The following is an 18,980-nucleotide window of genomic DNA, read 5'->3' as shown; positions in this document are numbered from 1 at the left end:
ATTGGGGTATTTAACAAACCCTCAAAATTTGAGACCGATCCATTAATTAGTTTAAGAGTTATTCTAATTGTTTATCCCAGAGACCTTTATTTTGTAATAACATAAGACAGAAAACATTCGGCATTCTGCGTATGCCAAATGAAACTAGAAAACTGATGCTATCAAAATGTACTAAAGAAATATTAAAAAAATTGTCTAATGTAGTCAAAACTTCTAATGCCAAATTTGTGAAATTTTGTAGTTTATAAACATTTAGAATAACTTTAAAAATATTGTCTGTAGAAAATAGTTATTTATGAAACAGTTCGTGAAGTATGCTTTTTGCGAACGCACGCGATTTTTAGAGCACGAGCGACAACGCAGCGAGTGCTATAAATCGCGTAAGTTCGCAAAAAGTACTTCACGCACAGTTTCATACAATATTTTATCTACGATAAACAAATAAAAAAAGCTGTAACTCTTCGTCACTGGAATTCATTTTTTTTCTACAATTTTTAGAACTTTGACATTTAAAAATTCTAACTACTTTCAAACCACAAAACTGTCAAAACTTTTGTTGTAATTCATTGCTCATATTGTCATCATCATGACAACGCGAAAGTTAACGATTGTCACCATGACAACGCGAAGGTTAAAACAGTGCGAGAAAGTAAATCCCATTTAATAGTTATTTATGATATAAGTGTTAAAAGTACACGTTTAAGGCACGCATGTGAAAGTTTGCAGAATAAGCGAAGCGAGTTCTGCAATTCACATGAGTGCCTTAAAAATGTACTTTTTAACACGTATATCATACAATATTTTTTCTATAAACGTAATTACAGGACAATATCTACAAAAACTTTTACTTGAACTTGACTGACATTCCATTTTTATATTTTTTTGACATTACATCAAAAATTGTCTATACGGTCAATACGAACTGCAGTGCCTTAAAATTTTTAAAGCACTAACAGCCGATTTCATAATCATTCGAAAAAGTGGACTTTAGTAAAAGGAGGCTTTAATGTTAAAGTGGACTTTAAAGCGGCTGTTAACGATTTTGATTTCATAATTCGATTTAAAGGATTCTTTTAGTAAAGTGTGCTTTAATGAAATTTTATACTGTTGGTTAAACTGAATTGTGTTATATTTGAACTAAAATGGAAATAATGACATTTGAATGTCATACATTTTGCCAGTTTGTACGATACTCCCCCTATAATTATTGTTTTTACTACAAAAAGTTACTTATTATTACTTAATTATTATAATAATTATTATTACTTATTGTTATTACTATTTCTATATATTTATTATTACTCTACTTTTCTTTTAATCACCTAATACTTACTTTTTAATTTTATTATTGTACTTATAGGTATTACTATTATTTAATAATTATATACACCTACTATTACTTAATTACTCATCAGTAAAAAGTAAAATCTAAAAAAATGGACATATAACGAGATAACAAAAAATTACTTCTACAAACTTTAGCAAAGAGGAGGAACTTCTTGTGTTACAAAAGATAGAAAGTTATAGAAATATAATAAATAAATGTGAAGAATAAAGGAAAGGGCCGTACAATATTTTATTTGTTAAAAATCGTTTAAATTATCCAAATAATTGAGTATCATGTATAGGCAAGCTAATGATCATTTGCATTGCATATTTGCAGAACAGAAGGAAAAAAAGGATAGAAAGGGAAGAGGCAGAATATAAAAAAATAAAATTATTGGATTTAAAAATAAAACTACCTAATAAGCCTGGATCTCGCGCACCAAAAAAAGTTGATTAATAGCAAGCTGAAAATTTGTTAATAGCTTAACGGTGTCTAGTCGGACAAACTTTGATATATGGGAACACTGGAACAGGGGAAGTTTTAATTGTGGAAGAGTTTAAAAATTTGGAAAGTCAGATTACGAAAACGTCCCATGTATTTTGTCGGACAGAACATCCAATTGATTTGTTACGCTTTCATTAAACTCTCATGCAAAAATCAGACTGCTATTACTAACCAACATGATTCCTGTCATTTGACATGTTCTTCGTGTTCCACTCATTAAAATGCCCAGTTGGTGATAAACACGAGTCTGATTTTTGCATGAGAGTTTAATGAAATGGTAACAAATCAATTGGAATTTCTTTCCGACAAAATACGTGGAATGTTTTCGTAGTTTTACGTTCCAAATTTTTAACCTGTTCCACAATTAAAACTTCCCCCATTCCAGTGTTCCCATACATCATACATCAAAGTTTGTCCGATTAGACACCGTTAAGCTATTAACAAATTTTCAGCTTGCTATCAATCAACTGTTTTTGGTATGTGGGATCCAGGTCTATAAAAAAAATGGGATAAACTAAAATAAATAAGAAGTTCAATACATTCATTTTGCTTTTATTAATAAATATATTTACAATCTACCAAAGTTTTCATTTATTAACACAGTTATATTGTTTTCTGAAATATTTTCGTTATTTTTTATCGGTTGTAATTATTCATCGTTTGCTTCATCTTCAGTTTTATTCACAGGAAAATTATCATCCATATCAATGGCAATATTATGAAGCACTCTAGTTGCAACAATCACAGTCATGTTTTCTAATTGTAGTCTCGTTCCTAAGCGGAGTATAGGAAATCTTCATTTCCACAACCCATATTGCTGTTCTACTACATTCCTTGTTCGTCACTGTCACCAACCAATATGTAATGACCAAAGATACCACTTTCAAAATTCAGGGGATTAGCACATGCATACCTAGGTACAAGTAGGAAAAATGAAAGAATACCCATAAACGAACATATAAAACACGCTGTATTTTCCTGTCACCGAGTCACTCAAAAAACTGGCCAGCGCAAGTAGATGTAATAATTATTGTTACATGTACTTGCGCTGGGCAATTTTCTTTGTGACACGGTGACAGGAAAATACAGCGTGTTTTATATGTTCGTTCATGGGTATTCTTTCATTTTTCTGACTGTACATATTATAACGTTCAGTTACTGTAACCCTAATATTTCTGTAGACGAAAATAAAACAAGTTTGTGTGATTCTAAGCCCCTGAATTATGCTTCAGCCCATTATTATTAAAAATGTCTTATTTGATGGCCACAGTTCAACAATATCTCTAATTTTAAATTTTGCATCACTGACTGAACATTCAATGCAAAAAATGATTTTCTGTACCTGAAAATTTCTGCATCCTGGACACCTGCAGAATCTATTTTAATTAAAGTATAACCCATTGCACTCATTATTCTAGGGAATACAGCAATCTTGTAAAAATCTTCAACAGCTTTCCATCTCTTGATGATTCTTGCAATTTTAAAGGATACTATTTTTATAATTCTACTTGCTGAACCTCTGGACACTGCTGTAAAATCAGCTACATTTAATTGCATACTTCCTGATGCATAAAATCCCACAGAATTTGTTGCATGGCAGTAATGCATCCACCTCTAAAATAAATAAACAGCATTATTTTTACTTATTATCAACAAATTTTTAGTCACTTACCTAATAGTAGGCAAAGTTATTTGGTTTTCTAATTAAGAAGGCACACAAAACTGTTTGTTTTCAACCTAAATCTTTGATAAAAATCCAGATCATCATATTATTATTGTTCAAAACAGTTTGTTCTTAATCTGTTCTGGTTAATTTTTGGTCTTCTGAATACAATAAATTTCTTGAACTAGACGTTTCAAAATTATACATAATTGTGCTTTTCAAGTACAATTAATTAATCCTAGTAATAATAATTATTATTGACTTTTTATGTTAACCTTAAAAGTTAAATACAAAAACAACTGTGTTTTTAACTCAACAAAATAGGTTATGTACCCTTTAAAGGAGACTTTAGCAACTTAAAGGTCCGAAATCTGCACTTTAAAGTTAAAGAGGGCTTTTGATAAAAAGGACCCTTTAGGCTAAGGCTCTACGGGCGACAAATTTACGCTAGCAGTAGCCGTAAAACGAACTTAAGGTTCCGCGGAACGGAATAGGAATAGCCGAACTAAACCGACTACGCACAAGTCCTGTAGTCGGTACAGTTCGGCTATTCCTATTCCGTTCCGCGGAACCTTAAGTTCGTTTTACGGCTACTGCTAGCGTAAATTTGTCGCCCGTGGAGCCTTAGCCTTAACTTGATTATGAAACTGAAAATCTCAAATTAAAGGCAACTTTAAATTTAAAGCCTCCTTTAACTTCATTATGAAATCGGCCGTAATGCCTTAAAGTAGCATTTTTAACGTTCGTATGGAGTGCTAAAAATTGCATTTTTAACACGGTTGTAGAAAAAATGGGTCGGGTATCTTTCACAACTGTTACTGGAATGGGTAATACAGAAATCGTCACGCGCAGGTCGCAAAATGAATGAGTACCAAGTTGGATATGACCCTATTCATATACAGCCAATTCGCATACATATTAAGAAAAATAAATATATGGAAGAATATATTTAGAAAATGAGTTAATGATGTCATGCTATTATATCGCTAAAAAGTATGGACCATGTATTTAATACTTTTATGTTAATAATAATTTGATGGATAATAATTTTGTATTATAAATGGGAAGAAAAAGAGAAGAAGACTTGAGCTACCTAGTTACCTTCCTAACGTTATAAATAGGTTAGGTGTTTAGGTATTTAGGTTTAGTCATTGATGTAAAGTAAAAATACCCGGTTTAGTCTTTATTTAGTAGATCGTCTCTTCTTCTCTTTTTCTTCCCATTTGTAATACAAAATTATTATTTTCTTAATCTGTATGCGAGTTGGGTGTATAAGAATAGGGTCATATCCGACTTGATACTTATTCATTTTGCGACCTGCCCGTGACGATTTCTGCATTACCCATTCCAGTGAGAGTTGTGAAAGATCCAGCGCCCAGAAAAAATACATTGTTACTTCCCGCACACTTTAAATCCTTCACGCACTGCTATATATAATGACAGTTTTCACAAACTAAAAACTTATACATAATATGACATAGAGTAGATAAAATCATTTTACATAATAGAAAAGCTGGCATTTTACACGAATTTTTAAAAATGTAGTTCAAAAGACGGCCGGAGTGTGACGTCACGACCAACTGCGGCTATATTCAGTAGTGTTATGATCACTTTCCAAACAAAGATTGTAAACACGTAGAAAATAAGGTTTTACCGAATCTCGAGACATTTTAATTAGTATAAAATCTAAAAAAATTAAAATAAAATATAAAATCTAAAATTTCTAAAAATCAAATAAATCCTAACCTTACTTCACCCATACATACATTTTATTGCTATAGAATTTTTACTACAAAAGCGATATTACGTAGGTCAAAATTTTGGACGTAAGAGAACTGTCAAAACATTAGAATGTGACTTTTCGTAATTGCCATGTTTATAATAAACATGGCAATAATTAAAAGTCACATTCTAACGTTTTGACAGTTCTGTTACGTCAAAAATTTTGACCTACGTAATATCGCTTTTGTAGTAAAAATACTATTTTTATATAAAACATCATGCTTGTAAAATTGTACACAACCTTGTAAAATTGTTGTAGTAACTATAACAATACTTACATATTGCAAAAAACGGAAATATTCTCTGTCAAAACTGAAAAAATAATAAAAAATACAAAGCCACACTAAACAACGTTTTTTTTTTGTAAATGTTTGGAAAAATCTGACATGACATATGTCAATAAAAATTGACACTTCTACGTCATCACTCCGGCCGTCCATTGGTGACTAGTCGTGGTAAGTGAAGGGAGAGCTGAGAGCCGACAAATGCACGAGTTCAAAAACTAAAAAAGGCAACTTAAAACTATGTACTATCATTTTCTATATCTCGGGATCTACTGAATATATTTTGATCGTTATTTTTTAATGTGTATGTAATTTTTCTGTACATTACAAATATGCAATTTGTCTAGACATTTATTAATTAATAAACAGTCTAATTTGTTTAAACAATTTTTGAAAAAATAATTTTTCCCAAAAATCTATGATTTTAATCATACAATCGTTATTAATCATAGAAAAAGTTAAGGTATACTTTAATAAATAAATAATCTTCAATAAATAATTATCTAATAAAAATCATTTATTTATTAAAGTGCACTTTAACTTTTTCTATGATCATTAATGATACTATGATTAAAAAATAGATTTTTGTAAAAAAAAAAATATTTTTTCAAGAATTGCTTAAATAAATTAGACTGTTTATTAATTATTACATTTATAAACAAATTGCATATTTGTAATGTACGTAGAAATTACATACAAATTAAAAAAAGAAAGATCAAAATCCATGGAGTTGATCCGGAGATACAGAAAATTATAGATATTCCTTTGAAATTGCTTTTTCGGTATTTTAACTCGGTGGATTTTGTAGGTTCCCCCTAGTAATTGTTTGAACTACATTTTTGAAAAATCGTAGAGGGTGCTGTGAAGGTACAACGTTTGTGCAATTTTTTTAAGAAAAAATACAAATCCCATTCTTTAAAATGGCATTAATGAGATTCCTTAATTACTATAAACAAATTAGCTGTCAATTAAAAAAAAAAACATATGGCTAACTCTGTCCCAAATGAACCCAGGCTAGATTTTTTTATTTGAAAATTCGTGTTAAAATACTAACTTTTAGAATATATAAAAAGATTGTTTCTACGGACAACATTTTTAAAGTTATTCTAAATGTTTATAAATTACAAAATTTCAAAAATTTGGCATTAGGATTTTTGACTATATTAATTATTTTTTTTATCTCTTTTTAATACATTTTGATATCACACTCTATCACTTTTCTACTTTCATTTGGCATACTCAGAATTGCCCTATCTTCATTATTTTCTGTCTTATCTTATTGCAAAATAAAGGTCTCTGGGATAAACAAATAGAATAACTAAGATGAAGTACTTTAGAAGCCTTGGAGGTGTTACCAAGAAAATGGATCAATAAGTTTTCAATTTAAAAATCTTTTAGTAATATTTCAATATTTTTAAATATTATTAATATGGCTATTAGGATTGAAAACTACTTCATCTTTCAATTGCCAGATGACGCTAGTCACCTAGTCCATTCACGTGAGTTGCGGTGTGGGGGATAAACTCTCGGTGTTGGTCAATTGGAGTATGGAGTAGCAGGTTTAAGTTCTCTCCGATGAGACTCCAACAAGAGTCGAAAATCGTCGATTCAGAGGGCTGGACTGCGCTCCGTATTCTAATTGAAAAATAGGATTGTTTTGCCTTCGCATTGCAACTGAATAAAAATGGGATTTTTATTTTATTTTTAAATAGAATAACTCTTAAACTAATTAATGGATCGGTCTCAAATTTTGAAGGTTTGTTAAGTACGCCAATACCCAACTTTGGGTGAAACACTAGTTCTAAGGTAGTTTTAGTAAAGGTAATTAACAAATAACGATTTTCACTAATTTTACAGTTTGCGTAGCAACAAATTAACTTTTTAACTTTCAAAAATCGGCATTTTGAAGGTTTTTTAATGTTCTAAAAAATTAAATTTTGTAATTTTATGTCAACTATTTAGTTTTTGAAAGGGGTGCAAAAAATCGAAAAAATCGTGATTTTTGCACTAAATTGTTAATAATTAAAAACGGACGCGAACTCTAGGCAGGAAACAGTTAGGTTTTCTTTCTATAGGTCTACAATAACTAAAAAAGTAATCAGCTACCTGGATCTTTGAGAGTCCCGAGAAAATCCTTATTACTCTGGACTATTTGTAAGTCTTGTCATTTTGAATTGTTTTTGATTTATACAAAAAATTGAAAATGCCAAGAGTTCGCGGTCACCGGCCATTTCGTCATTTAAGCGACTTCGAAAAAGGACACATTGCAGGCATAAAAGAGGACGGTTTGGTTTGCGGGAAAATTCACGAAGAATTGAAGCTAATCAACCAACGGTGTTAAGAGTTTGGAGGAGGTAGTCCAATGATGAGACTTAACGGCGTCTTGGAGGGTCTAGCTAGATGTCCTAGAATATTGTAAGGCCGTGATTTGCGCCATCTTAGACTTCTTGCTTTCAGAAATAGACGGGACAGTGTACATCAAGTAAGAAATGATTGAGTTGCATACAGGAAGGGTAGTTTCAAGAAGAAACAGTTCATCAAAGATTATTTGGAATTAGAGTTTCACGATACGATACAATATCAATACTTTTTACGTTTAAAAAGGGTTTAAGGCAGGTTTTGTTTATATTCGATTCAGAGTTGGACTACCATCTCCATATAGCAACTATTTCAGCATCCTTATGCATCATCAGTGAAGATTATGCAGTCACAACTCTGAAGGGAATATAAACATTCTGCCTCTTTTAAGGCAAAACATCGCGATGCAATGAACCCACCTTTTGAGACGCAAATCAGCGACATCTCTCGTATTACGAGGAAAACAACGAAAAGCCCCAGATACAAAGTTTACTACTTTTTAAACAATTAGAATAATTGAAATAAAAATATAATAAACAATATTTTAAATCTAAAACTTTTCGTTAATAAACTGCTTTCTGGCTGCATCCCATATCTCCGGATTTTACAATATATAATCACGTAGAGACGACGAAAATAGGAGAAAGCAAATAGAGGACACTTAGGCCACGCATTTACCTTCTCTTCGTCTAGGAAAAGGACCGAAAGACAGTTTCTAAATACTCAAAAACTGAGTAAAATGGAAAAGATTAAAAAGGGTTCAAGGCAGGTTTTGTTTATATTCGATTCAGAGTTGGACTACCATCTCCATATAGCAACTATTTCAGCATCCTTATGCATCATCAGTCAAGATTATGCAGTCACAACTCTGAAGGGAATATAAACATTCTGCCTCTTTTAAGGCAAAACATCGCGATGCAATGAACCCACCTTTTGAGACGCAAATCAGCGACATCTCTCGTATTACGAGGAAAACAACGAAAAGCCCCAGATACATACTTTTTAAGTATTGAGTATTGTATTGGTTATGCCAATGAAGTAACGTATCGTGTGTCGATATCGGCAATACTTTCTTATAAAAATATCGTATTGATATTGATTTCGATACGATATCGATACAATACTCGATAAAATATCTACATGAAAAGGACTAAATTAATAATAAAAAACAATTATTTATTCATTTCTCACTATCTTCATTAAAAAAATCTCTACAAAAAAAAATATACAAGGAATAGGATAAATTACATTGTAACCTCACAAAAAATGTTATCCTTTAAAGAGCTCTTCATCCATCTGTTCACACAAAGGAGTTCTTTGATACTTTTATCTTTTAAAGAGCATCTTTTATTCGTTGATACCAGCGCTGCTTCAGAAAAAAAGACAAAAAAACAAAATATCCCTAGATATCCGATATAAAATGGGGAAAACCCTACTATATGATTTCCACATGAGGTAATAAAATATCTGTGTCTGGTTTAGGTCTTGGAGATTGCAACTAGTTTTCTCGTCGTTCATCGTTCTTCTTTCTCGCACTAATGGAGAGCATACGCGTTTGTGCGTCTTATAACTCTTATAATATTTTAACTGTATAACAGGCCTTATGCAGCATTCACGTGGCGTTTTATTTTTTTCTCGATATCGATATTTTCAATAATATCGAGGCAAGCGTATCGACAATACAAGAGTATTGTATTGATTTCAGATGATGAGTATCGTATTGACATTAATAGTGCTAAGGTATGTATTGTATCGGTATCGTATTAATTTTCGATACGATATCAATACAATATCGATATTTTTATCGAATATCGTGAAGCTCTACTTGGAATGGGACTGGGAGCTTACCTTCCGCTTTCGATGTTACCTTTGACACCAAAGCATAAGGCTCGATGCTTACAATGGTGCAGAGCTCGGCAAAACTGGAATGGCCAATGGAATCTTGTCTGCTGCAGCGATCAATCTGGGTTTTGTTTGGGTGGCTCTGATGGATGCATAAGGGTAACACGTTTTTGAGGTGAGAGACGAAATTTAGACTTGGCTGTTGAACGTCATACAGCAAGACAACCAAGCACTATGCTATGGGGTGCTATATGCCCTATAGAGCAGGAGTCACCAATTAGTTTCCCTGAGGGTCCGTTTCGAAAACCTATGACACATCCGGGGTCCGGATTTATGCTACCTGTGTCTGGCTGTTCTGATTCAGTTTCTTTGCGGATTCTTGTTAAAAAATATCCCCTATAAACAAATCAGAAGGGTGACGGGCGAAATTTTTGGGCAGAAATTGTTTAACATTTTTTTTAACAAATTCAAAACATCACCTTTTTTGCCCCTGAAAATATGTTTTTATCATTTTTGGGCCATCTTAAAAAAAAGATCTGTCATTTTATTAAAACTTAAGAGTTTCAAGCATCGCAAATGCATATTTTCGCATTATTCAGATTTTAAATCGCTTATAACTCGAAAACTATCAACTTTTCAGAAATATGACAAGAGACCTTTTTTGTTTATAATTATCCAAGAAACCGAAAAATACATTTTTCTAGACAAAAAAGTAATTCTGAATTTGCTTAAAAAATTGTTTCGCCCGGCACCCTGCTGATTTGTTTAAAGGGCATATTTTTGAACAGGAATCCGCAAAGAAATCGAGTCAGAAACATTTTTCATACGAAAGTGGCCTCACACATGGACTAATGTGGAAAGGAACACTAACAATATCTGATTGTTTTTGGTTACTGTATATTTTTCTGTAAGTTTTTCTGGTACAATAAATAAAATATAAATAAACTTACTTACTTAGTCCTAAGCCTTTCTACCTTTAGGTGTAAGGCTGGTGGAGTTGAGTTTGGCATTGTAGTCTCCATGCTTTCCGATCTTGCGCTAGGTTTCTTGCACTTTCCAATGTCAATCCCTTCTTCTCGACTTCTTTCCTGATTTCATCTACCCACATAACTCTTGGTCTCCCTCTTTTGTTTTTTCCCTGCACTCTCGTTTCGAACACTCGTTTTGTTAGCCTCTCGTTCGACATTCTACACACGTGCCCGAACCATCTAAGTTGTCCTTCTACTATTTTTTCATTGATTGGTTCTAGTTTTAGGTTTTGTCTAATTGTTTCGTTTCGTATTTTGTCTGTCCTTTTTCTGTTTGCTATTTTCCTCAGGAACCTCATTTCCATAGCATTGACTCTGGATTTTTGTCTCCCCGTCAATGTCCATGTCTCGCTGCTATACATGATTGTTGGTCTAACTACTGATTTAACGACTGCCGTTTTTACTTTTTCCGGTATCCCTTTTTTCCCAAAAAATGTTGTTTTCATAGTGTTAAATAAGCTTCCTGTTCGTCCCATTCTCTCGTTTATTTCCATGTCTTGTTTACCATTTGATTCGATTATTACTCCTAGGTATTTAAAATATTCCACTTGCTCTAGCTGTTTCCCGTCTAATTCTATTGCGTGTGTCTTCCTCGTATTTGAAATTATCATTGTTTTTGTTTTCTCTGTATTAATTTTCATATTTATGTTTGATAGTTCTTCTTCTAGGATTTCAAGATTGTTCTGTAAGTCTTCTCTGTTTTCTGCTATCAATACCATGTCGTCTGCAAATAGTAGCTCCGATAGTTGAGTCTGTTTCATTTGCCAGTATCCTAATGTTAGTTTTCTCATTCTTCTCTTGGCTTTCTTTATCGCTTCATCCAGTACCACTGAGAATAGCAGTGGACTCAGCACGCATCCCTGTTTGACGCCTTGACTTGTAGAAAATTCTCTGGATTCCTCGTTATTGGTTCTTACTGTATTTGTATTATTTTTGTACATATCCTTTATTACTTCTATTATGTGTCTGTCGACTCCCCTTTCTGTTAGTGTCTTCCAAACGTCCTTTCTTCGGATTCTGTCAAACGCCTTTTCCAGGTCAATGAAGCACATATGTATCTCTCTATTTTTCTTGATTACCTTCTCACTTACTTGTCTTAATGTGAATATTAGGTCTTGCGTGCTTCTGTCCTTCCTGAATCCACACTGTGTGTCTTCCATAGTTGTTTCTATTTGTGTTTTTATTCTTGTCTCTAGTATTCTTGCTAATACCTTCCCAGGGATACTTGATATGGTGATACCTCGGTAATTATTACAGTTTCTCTTGTCTCCCTTTTTGTGTATTGGTAATATAATGTCTTTCTTCCAGTCCTTTGGTAATTCTGCTCTATTTATGATATCATTCATTAGTTCTTTCATGCTATCCATTCCCTCTGTCCCCATGAATTTTATCATTTCCGGGGTGATATGATCCTTGCCTGGTGCTTTGCCCAGTTTTACTCTTTCTATTGCTTTCTCTAATTCCTCTCTTGTTATGGATTCCACTTGTTGTTCTTCATTCCTTTCTTGTATCTCCCCTATGTTGTCCTTGTCTACATGAGTTAGCTCTTTGAAATGTTCTCTCCATCTTTCCATTATTTGTTTTTCTTCTGTTAGTACGTTTCCATTCTTGTCTTTTATATTCGGCATCGTGTGCTCTTTCTTTTGTCTGAGTTGTTTTAATGCGCCGTAGAAGAGTTTTTGGTTTTCCCTATAATTTTTTGTCATTTTTTGTCCAAATATCTCCCATGACCTTTCCTTTCCTGCTTTCACCGCTATTTTAACCTCTTTCCTTTTTTCTTTATATGCTTCGTAATCTTCCGGGTGTTTTGTGCTTAGGTATCTTTTCCATTTGTCTTTTTTGTTCTTTATTTTCTCTCGTATTTCTTCCGTCCACCATTCTGTTCTCCTCATGTTAGTGTTTGCTATTTTTGCTTTCCCGCAAGTTTCCTCAGCTGCTTTGATTATGCTGGTTTTTAGATATTCCCATTTTTTTTCTATATTTGTATTTTTTGCCCTACCTTTCAAAGTATTATCTAAGTTTTCTTGGAATTTCTTCTTATATATTTCCTCTTTTAATTTGTAACTTTTTATTTTTTCATTTACTACCTTTCTTCTCTTTTCTTCTTTTTCCTCTGTTGTTCTCATTCTCATTATTACTAGATGGTGGTCACTGCCAATCTCCGAGCCTCTTTTCACTTTCGTATCCTGTACTCTTTTCCATTTGTTGCTGCTTACCAAAAAGTAATCTATGATTGATTTTTCGTTTCTGCTGTCTTGTACTCTCGTGTATTTGTGTACTTCTTTATGTTTAAATTTTGTATTTGTTATAACTAGTTTATTCTCCATACATATTTCTATTATTCTTTCACCATTTCTGTTTAGCATTTCTTCTCCTTCTTTTCCCATGCACTCCTCTATTCCGCTGTTGTTGTTTCCGACTCTACCGTTTAGATCTCCCATTACAATTATGTTTTCTTCCCCATTATCAATTTGCATTTGGAGCTCCTCGAAAAATTTATCTTTCTCTTCCTTTCTTGCATCTTCATTTACTCCGTAGGCTGTTATTATTGTCCATATTTCTTCGTCCATCAGTTTAATTTTCACCGATAATATTCTCTGGTTAACATATGTTTCTTCTATAACGTGTTGTAGTCTATTCGGTGCAATTATTATCCCGACTCCTTCTTTTGCTCTCTCTTTTGTATCCGCTCCTACCCAAAGTAACCAATATCCTTTGTGTATTTTCTTAAGACCTTTTCCTTTCATCTTCGTTTCTGTTATTCCTAGTATTTCTATTTTTTGTCTTATCATATCTTCTACCAGTTCTTCCTCTTTTCCATTGATGCTTCTCACATTCCATGTTCCCATTTTTATCTCTCCTTTTTTCTGCAATCTAGCTTTCCCCTTTTTCCTATTTTCATCCTTGTTTACCTTTGCATCATCTTTTTCCCTATCGCTTTTCCCATTCATTGCCTTGGTTGTCATTGTTGTGGGTCCGGTCTCATTATTTTCTTTTAGTTTTTTGAAGTCCCTTCCCCGATATTTCTGTGAGTTAGTATAAGTTTCTCTTTATTATGGTCCCATTTCCACTCCTTTCCATTAATCTCCAGTTTCATATATCCTATCTTCGTAGTATTACCTTTGTCTTTTTCTTCTTTTGCCATTTTCCTAATTTTTGCTTGTATTTCCCTTTCCTTTCTTGTTAAATCTGATTCTATATACACCTTTTTTTGTCCCTGTAGATTTTTCAGTTTTCCTTTGTTTTTTAGTACACTCATCTTATCCGTTAGGTTTTCCATTTCTGCTACAAAGATTTGGTCGCCGATCTTCACCGCTCCTCTCAGTCTGACCTCTAATTTCAGATTTCTTCCTATGAAGTGTTCTACTGACTCCTTTACAGGCTTTCCGTCGGTAGCATCTAGTGTTAGGCCTTTTAATACTATATTATTTCTCCGTCTATCTTTTTCCAATTGTTCTATTCTATTGTTTGCCATTTTTAAACCTTCTTCCAATTTTTCGTTTTTTTCTTTCAGCTCCTTAATATATTCCATCGTTTCTTTTTGGTCTTTCCGTATGGTTCTTATTTCTGCCATCATTTCATCATTTTTCCACATAACTTCCCGCATCATTTTTATCATCTCTTCATTTGTGTCGTTGCTTTTATTCGGTGTTCGTCTCGTCAGGTTACTCTTTTCAAAATATAATTTATCTTCTTTATATTTTTTCTTCTTAGATTCTTCGTCGCCACTATCAGATAGTTCTTCATTCTTTCTATAGGTTTCCTTTCGGATTGTTCCTGTTCCGCCACTGGCCATTTTAAATTAAATGTTAACCTCAGCACTAATATAAATATTATTATTATACACTTAGAAGTTTATTTTTATTTCGCACAAGAACGCTTTTTAAGTTTAACGATTATCGATAACGATAGGTCTTTTAAAAAACCGGTGTTTTTATTGTGATAGGTTTCGAATTCGAAATTACCTTATCGCCAATACACCTGCCACACGACCTCTCGCCTCGCTTGCCAAACTCGAACTCCCACGTTTTTGAGGCGAGAGACGAAATTTAGACTTGGCTGTTGAACGTCATACAGCAAGACAACCAAGCACTATGCTATGGGGTGCTATATGCCCTATAGAGCAGGAGTCACCAATTAGTTTCCCTGAGGGTCCGTTTCGAAAACCTATGACACATCCGGGGTCCGGATTTATGCTACCTGTGTCTGGCTGTTCTGATTCAGTTTCTTTGCGGATTCTTGTTAAAAAATATCCCCTATAAACAAATCAGAAGGGTGACGGGCGAAATTTTTGGGCAGAAATTGTTTAACATTTTTTTTAACAAATTCAAAACATCACCTTTTTTGCCCCTGAAAATATGTTTTTATCATTTTTGGGCCATCTTAAAAAAAAGATCTGTCATTTTATTAAAACTTAAGAGTTTCAAGCATCGCAAATGCATATTTTCGCATTATTCAGATTTTAAATCGCTTATAACTCGAAAACTATCAACTTTTCAGAAATATGACAAGAGACCTTTTTTGTTTATAATTATCCAAGAAACCGAAAAATACATTTTTCTAGACAAAAAAGTAATTCTGAATTTGCTTAAAAAATTGTTTCGCCCGGCACCCTGCTGATTTGTTTAAAGGGCATATTTTTGAACAGGAATCCGCAAAGAAATCGAGTCAGAAACATTTTTCATACGAAAGTGGCCTCACACATGGACTAATGTGGAAAGGAACACTAACAATATCTGATTGTTTTTGGTTACTGTATATTTTTCTGTAAGTTTTTCTGGTACAATAAATAAAATATAAATAAAATATAAAACAAAACTAGCCCATGGTCCGGATGCGGACCGTGGGCCGCTAATTGGTGACCCCTGCTATAGAGTAGCTGAGTGTGTAGAAAATCAAAGATGAGCCACTCATTAATTTTTTGACAAAAATGACGTTGCAAAGTTTATAATAGTAGTATAGTATAGTTGATCCAAAAGATGGCATAACCCAGACATCCAAAGTGAAAGTTATCCTTTAACACCAAATTGTTCTATATGGTCCACACAATGTCCAGAAAAAAGTCACACCATTTTGAGCGTCGGGTTTGGGGGGAGAGGGGGGAGAAATCGGTAAATTCGTAGTTTTTTAAGTTTTTCGCCAATATTTCTAAAACTATGCGGTTTAGCATGAACAACCCTCTATACAAAATTGTTCTACATTAAATTTGAAATAAAAAAGGCCCTATGCATAATCTTTCTAAAATGAATGGTTCCAAAGTTACGGAGGTAGTATAGTATAACTGGTCCAAAAGAAGGCCTAACCAAAACATCCAAAGTAAAAGTTTTCCTTCAACACCAAAATGTTCTATATGGTGCACATATTGTTCAGTAAAAAGTTACACCATTTTGAGCGTCCGGTTTGGGAGGGAGATGGGAGAGAAGCCGCTAAATTAGTAGTTTTTCGTCAATATTTCTGAAACTATGCTTTAGCGTAAACAATGTTATATAAAAAAATGTTCTACATGAAATTTACAACAAAATATGTTGTATACATAATTGTTATAAAATCAACGGTTCCAGAGTTACAGAGGGTGAAAAGTCGAAGTTTTCGATACTTTTTATATTTTTTGGGCAATATTTATGATTTAACTATACCAAAAACCCAGACATCCAAAGTGAAAGTTATCCTTCAACACCAAATTGTTCTATATGGTCCACATAATGTTCAGAAAAAAGTCACACCATTTTGAGCGTCGGCTTTAGGGGGGAGAGGGGAGAGAAATCGGTAAATATAAAAAGTATCGAAAACCTCCACTTTTCACCCTCCGTAACTCTGGAACCGTTGATTTTATAACAATTATGTATAGAGCCTTTTTTGTTTTAAATTTTATGTAGAATATTTTTCTATAGAACAGTCCTTACGCTAAAGCATAGTTTTAGAAATATTGATGAAAAACCTAAAAAAAACACTAATTTACCGACTTCTCCCCCATCTCCCCCCCCCCAAACCGGACGCTCAAAATGGTGTAACTTTTTACTGAACAATATGTGGACCATATAGAACAATTTGGTGTTGAAGGAAAACTTTTACTTTGGATGTCTGGGTTAGGCCTTTTTTGGACCAATTATACTATACTACCTCCGTAACTTTGGAACCGTTCATTTTAGAAGGGTTATGCATAGGGCCTTTTTTATTTCAAATTTAATGTAGAACAATTTTGTGTAGAGGATGGTTCATGCTAAACCGCTTAGTTTTAGAAATATTGACGAAAAACGTAAAAAACTACGAATTTGCAGATTTCTCGCCCCTCTTCCCCCCAAACCCGACGCTCAAAATGGTGTGACTTTTTTCTGAACATTATGTGGACCATATAGAACAATTTGGTGTTGGAGGATAACTTTCACTTTGGATGTCTGGGTTTGGGTCTAACCATACTATAGGTTTGTTCTAGCAAACAGTCAAACTAGTCAGAAACCGTCAGCAAACAATTGGTCAGTGAGAGAACATAATACAGTCACCAGTGCGCTATCCCCTCTACTCGCGCTGGTCCACTATTCGCTGATGGTTTCAAACCGTTTGAAACTGATGCTAGAACAAACCTAACGTTATCAAATAAAAGAGTATTATGCATTGATTCACTGTTTTTTTTTTCTGAAAAATATGTGATTAATTAAACAATTATAGAACTCTTGCTTAAAAATGCCCAAAGACATAAACTATTTGAAAAAAAAAATATTTGATCAACTCAGCTGATATAGACGAGGAAATACTTATAAATGGAGATCGACTGAACAGCAACTGTCATTTTTGCAGACAGTCTGGACGGTCTGCAAGCACTTGTGTCAATCGGAACTGAAGTACACCAGACAAACAAAATACATACATGATTATAAGCAAAAATAGGATACCACCGAAACAATTATTAGTTAACTAACAACCCGAAAACTCGAAGAACAGTGAATTGATACTTTTCAGAAGAATGAAAACCATTACAAGACTAAATAAACAAAGAAATGAACACCTAAGACCAGAACTGTACTCCACTACATCAAATAGAAACTAGAAGAATTTGGAACAAAATTGAAGCAGCGTACAAGTAGAAAAGATGAAAATTGACTAACAAGTCTACTAACTAAACAAACTATACGAAACTAAAAATCGAAAGGAAGAAAAAGTGAAACGATCCCCCAGTCTATCTGTGAAAAAATCTTCGATTTCACGTAAAAATCCTTTAAGGGTTTTGAAGGATCTAAAAGATATAATATACTCCATCTAATGTACTTACCGTTGCACGTCATCCGCGTCATATCCCGTGACGTCACATGATACCAACACGAAATATTTAGGCGGTAGGTGTGTTCTTTTTTAGAATCCTTTTGCCTAGTACGCTGGAATTACAGCCACAAGACATATTTTATTATATACGCGTAGAAATAATATTTGAAGATTTCTATTAATGTTAACTTAAAGAAATACACAATAATATGTTTCGTTTAATTTGTATAAATGGATTATAAAGCGTTTTTATGAAGCACATTTGTTCGGAACACACTGTAACTGTAATCGAACGAAGGTGACATTTTGGCATAAATTGGTAACATTTATTTGACAGTTGCGGTATTGACACTTTAGATTTGTTTTTATTCTTTACTCTAAGTATTTGTTTTATTATATTTATTGTTTTTATGATTTACTTTAAGGTAAGATTATAACTTAATCCTTGTTTTCTATTTCTAATGTTTTTATTTATTTACATTGAATATTAATTTGTTTTGTTGTATAATCCAAGTTTGCAATAATTATGTGATCTATTTGATTTAAAATGGATTCAGGATTTTTTTATACTTTGGCAACAATGTCAACTTAAATCTCTGACATAGATAATGACGTGCAACGGTAAGTAAATTAGACAAACTGTATGAGGTTATAGCTGAGTTATAGCTAATTCTTGAAGACGTGACGTACAGCTGATTTTGCTTTGTTTTTTAAACAATCATAAACAGTGAAAAAAAATTTTTGGGTATAAAACGTTTCTTATAATTTTAGAGAAAAATGGTTCAAATAAAAGTTGTAGATCTTAAAAAGTTCTTTAATTTGCTGGTTTCTAAATATACACAGAATTGACTGAGACAATTTCAAAAAACCCTTATTTTTATAGTCTCCTCGGAAAATCGGCTAGAAAATTTAAACCGATAATAATAAAATTCACT

At 33.1% G+C, this 18,980-nt stretch overlaps 1 protein-coding gene and 1 long non-coding RNA gene across 3 annotated transcripts in view; both read right to left on the bottom strand.

Annotated features, from left to right (window-relative positions):
- The window catches only part of LOC114337792 (jmjC domain-containing histone demethylation protein 1-like), a 286,565-nt gene that overhangs the window by 172,352 nt on the left and 95,233 nt on the right, over nt 1–18,980 (bottom strand). The gene's annotated exons all lie outside the window — the stretch shown is intronic.
- Nucleotides 2,368–3,902, bottom strand: LOC126880049 (uncharacterized). Its single transcript, XR_007696389.1, has 2 exons — nt 3,504–3,902; nt 2,368–3,445 (listed from the first exon to the last, which is right to left on the bottom strand). It is a non-coding gene; the product is annotated as an uncharacterized LOC126880049 (long non-coding RNA).

The sequence above is a fragment of the Diabrotica virgifera genome, chromosome 2 (genome assembly GCF_917563875.1).
Source record: "Diabrotica virgifera virgifera chromosome 2, PGI_DIABVI_V3a".
NCBI classification, from domain to species: Eukaryota; Metazoa; Arthropoda; class Insecta; order Coleoptera; family Chrysomelidae; genus Diabrotica; species Diabrotica virgifera.
Note: the sequence above shows the minus strand (reverse complement) of the source record. Positions and strands in the feature narration are given on the sequence as shown.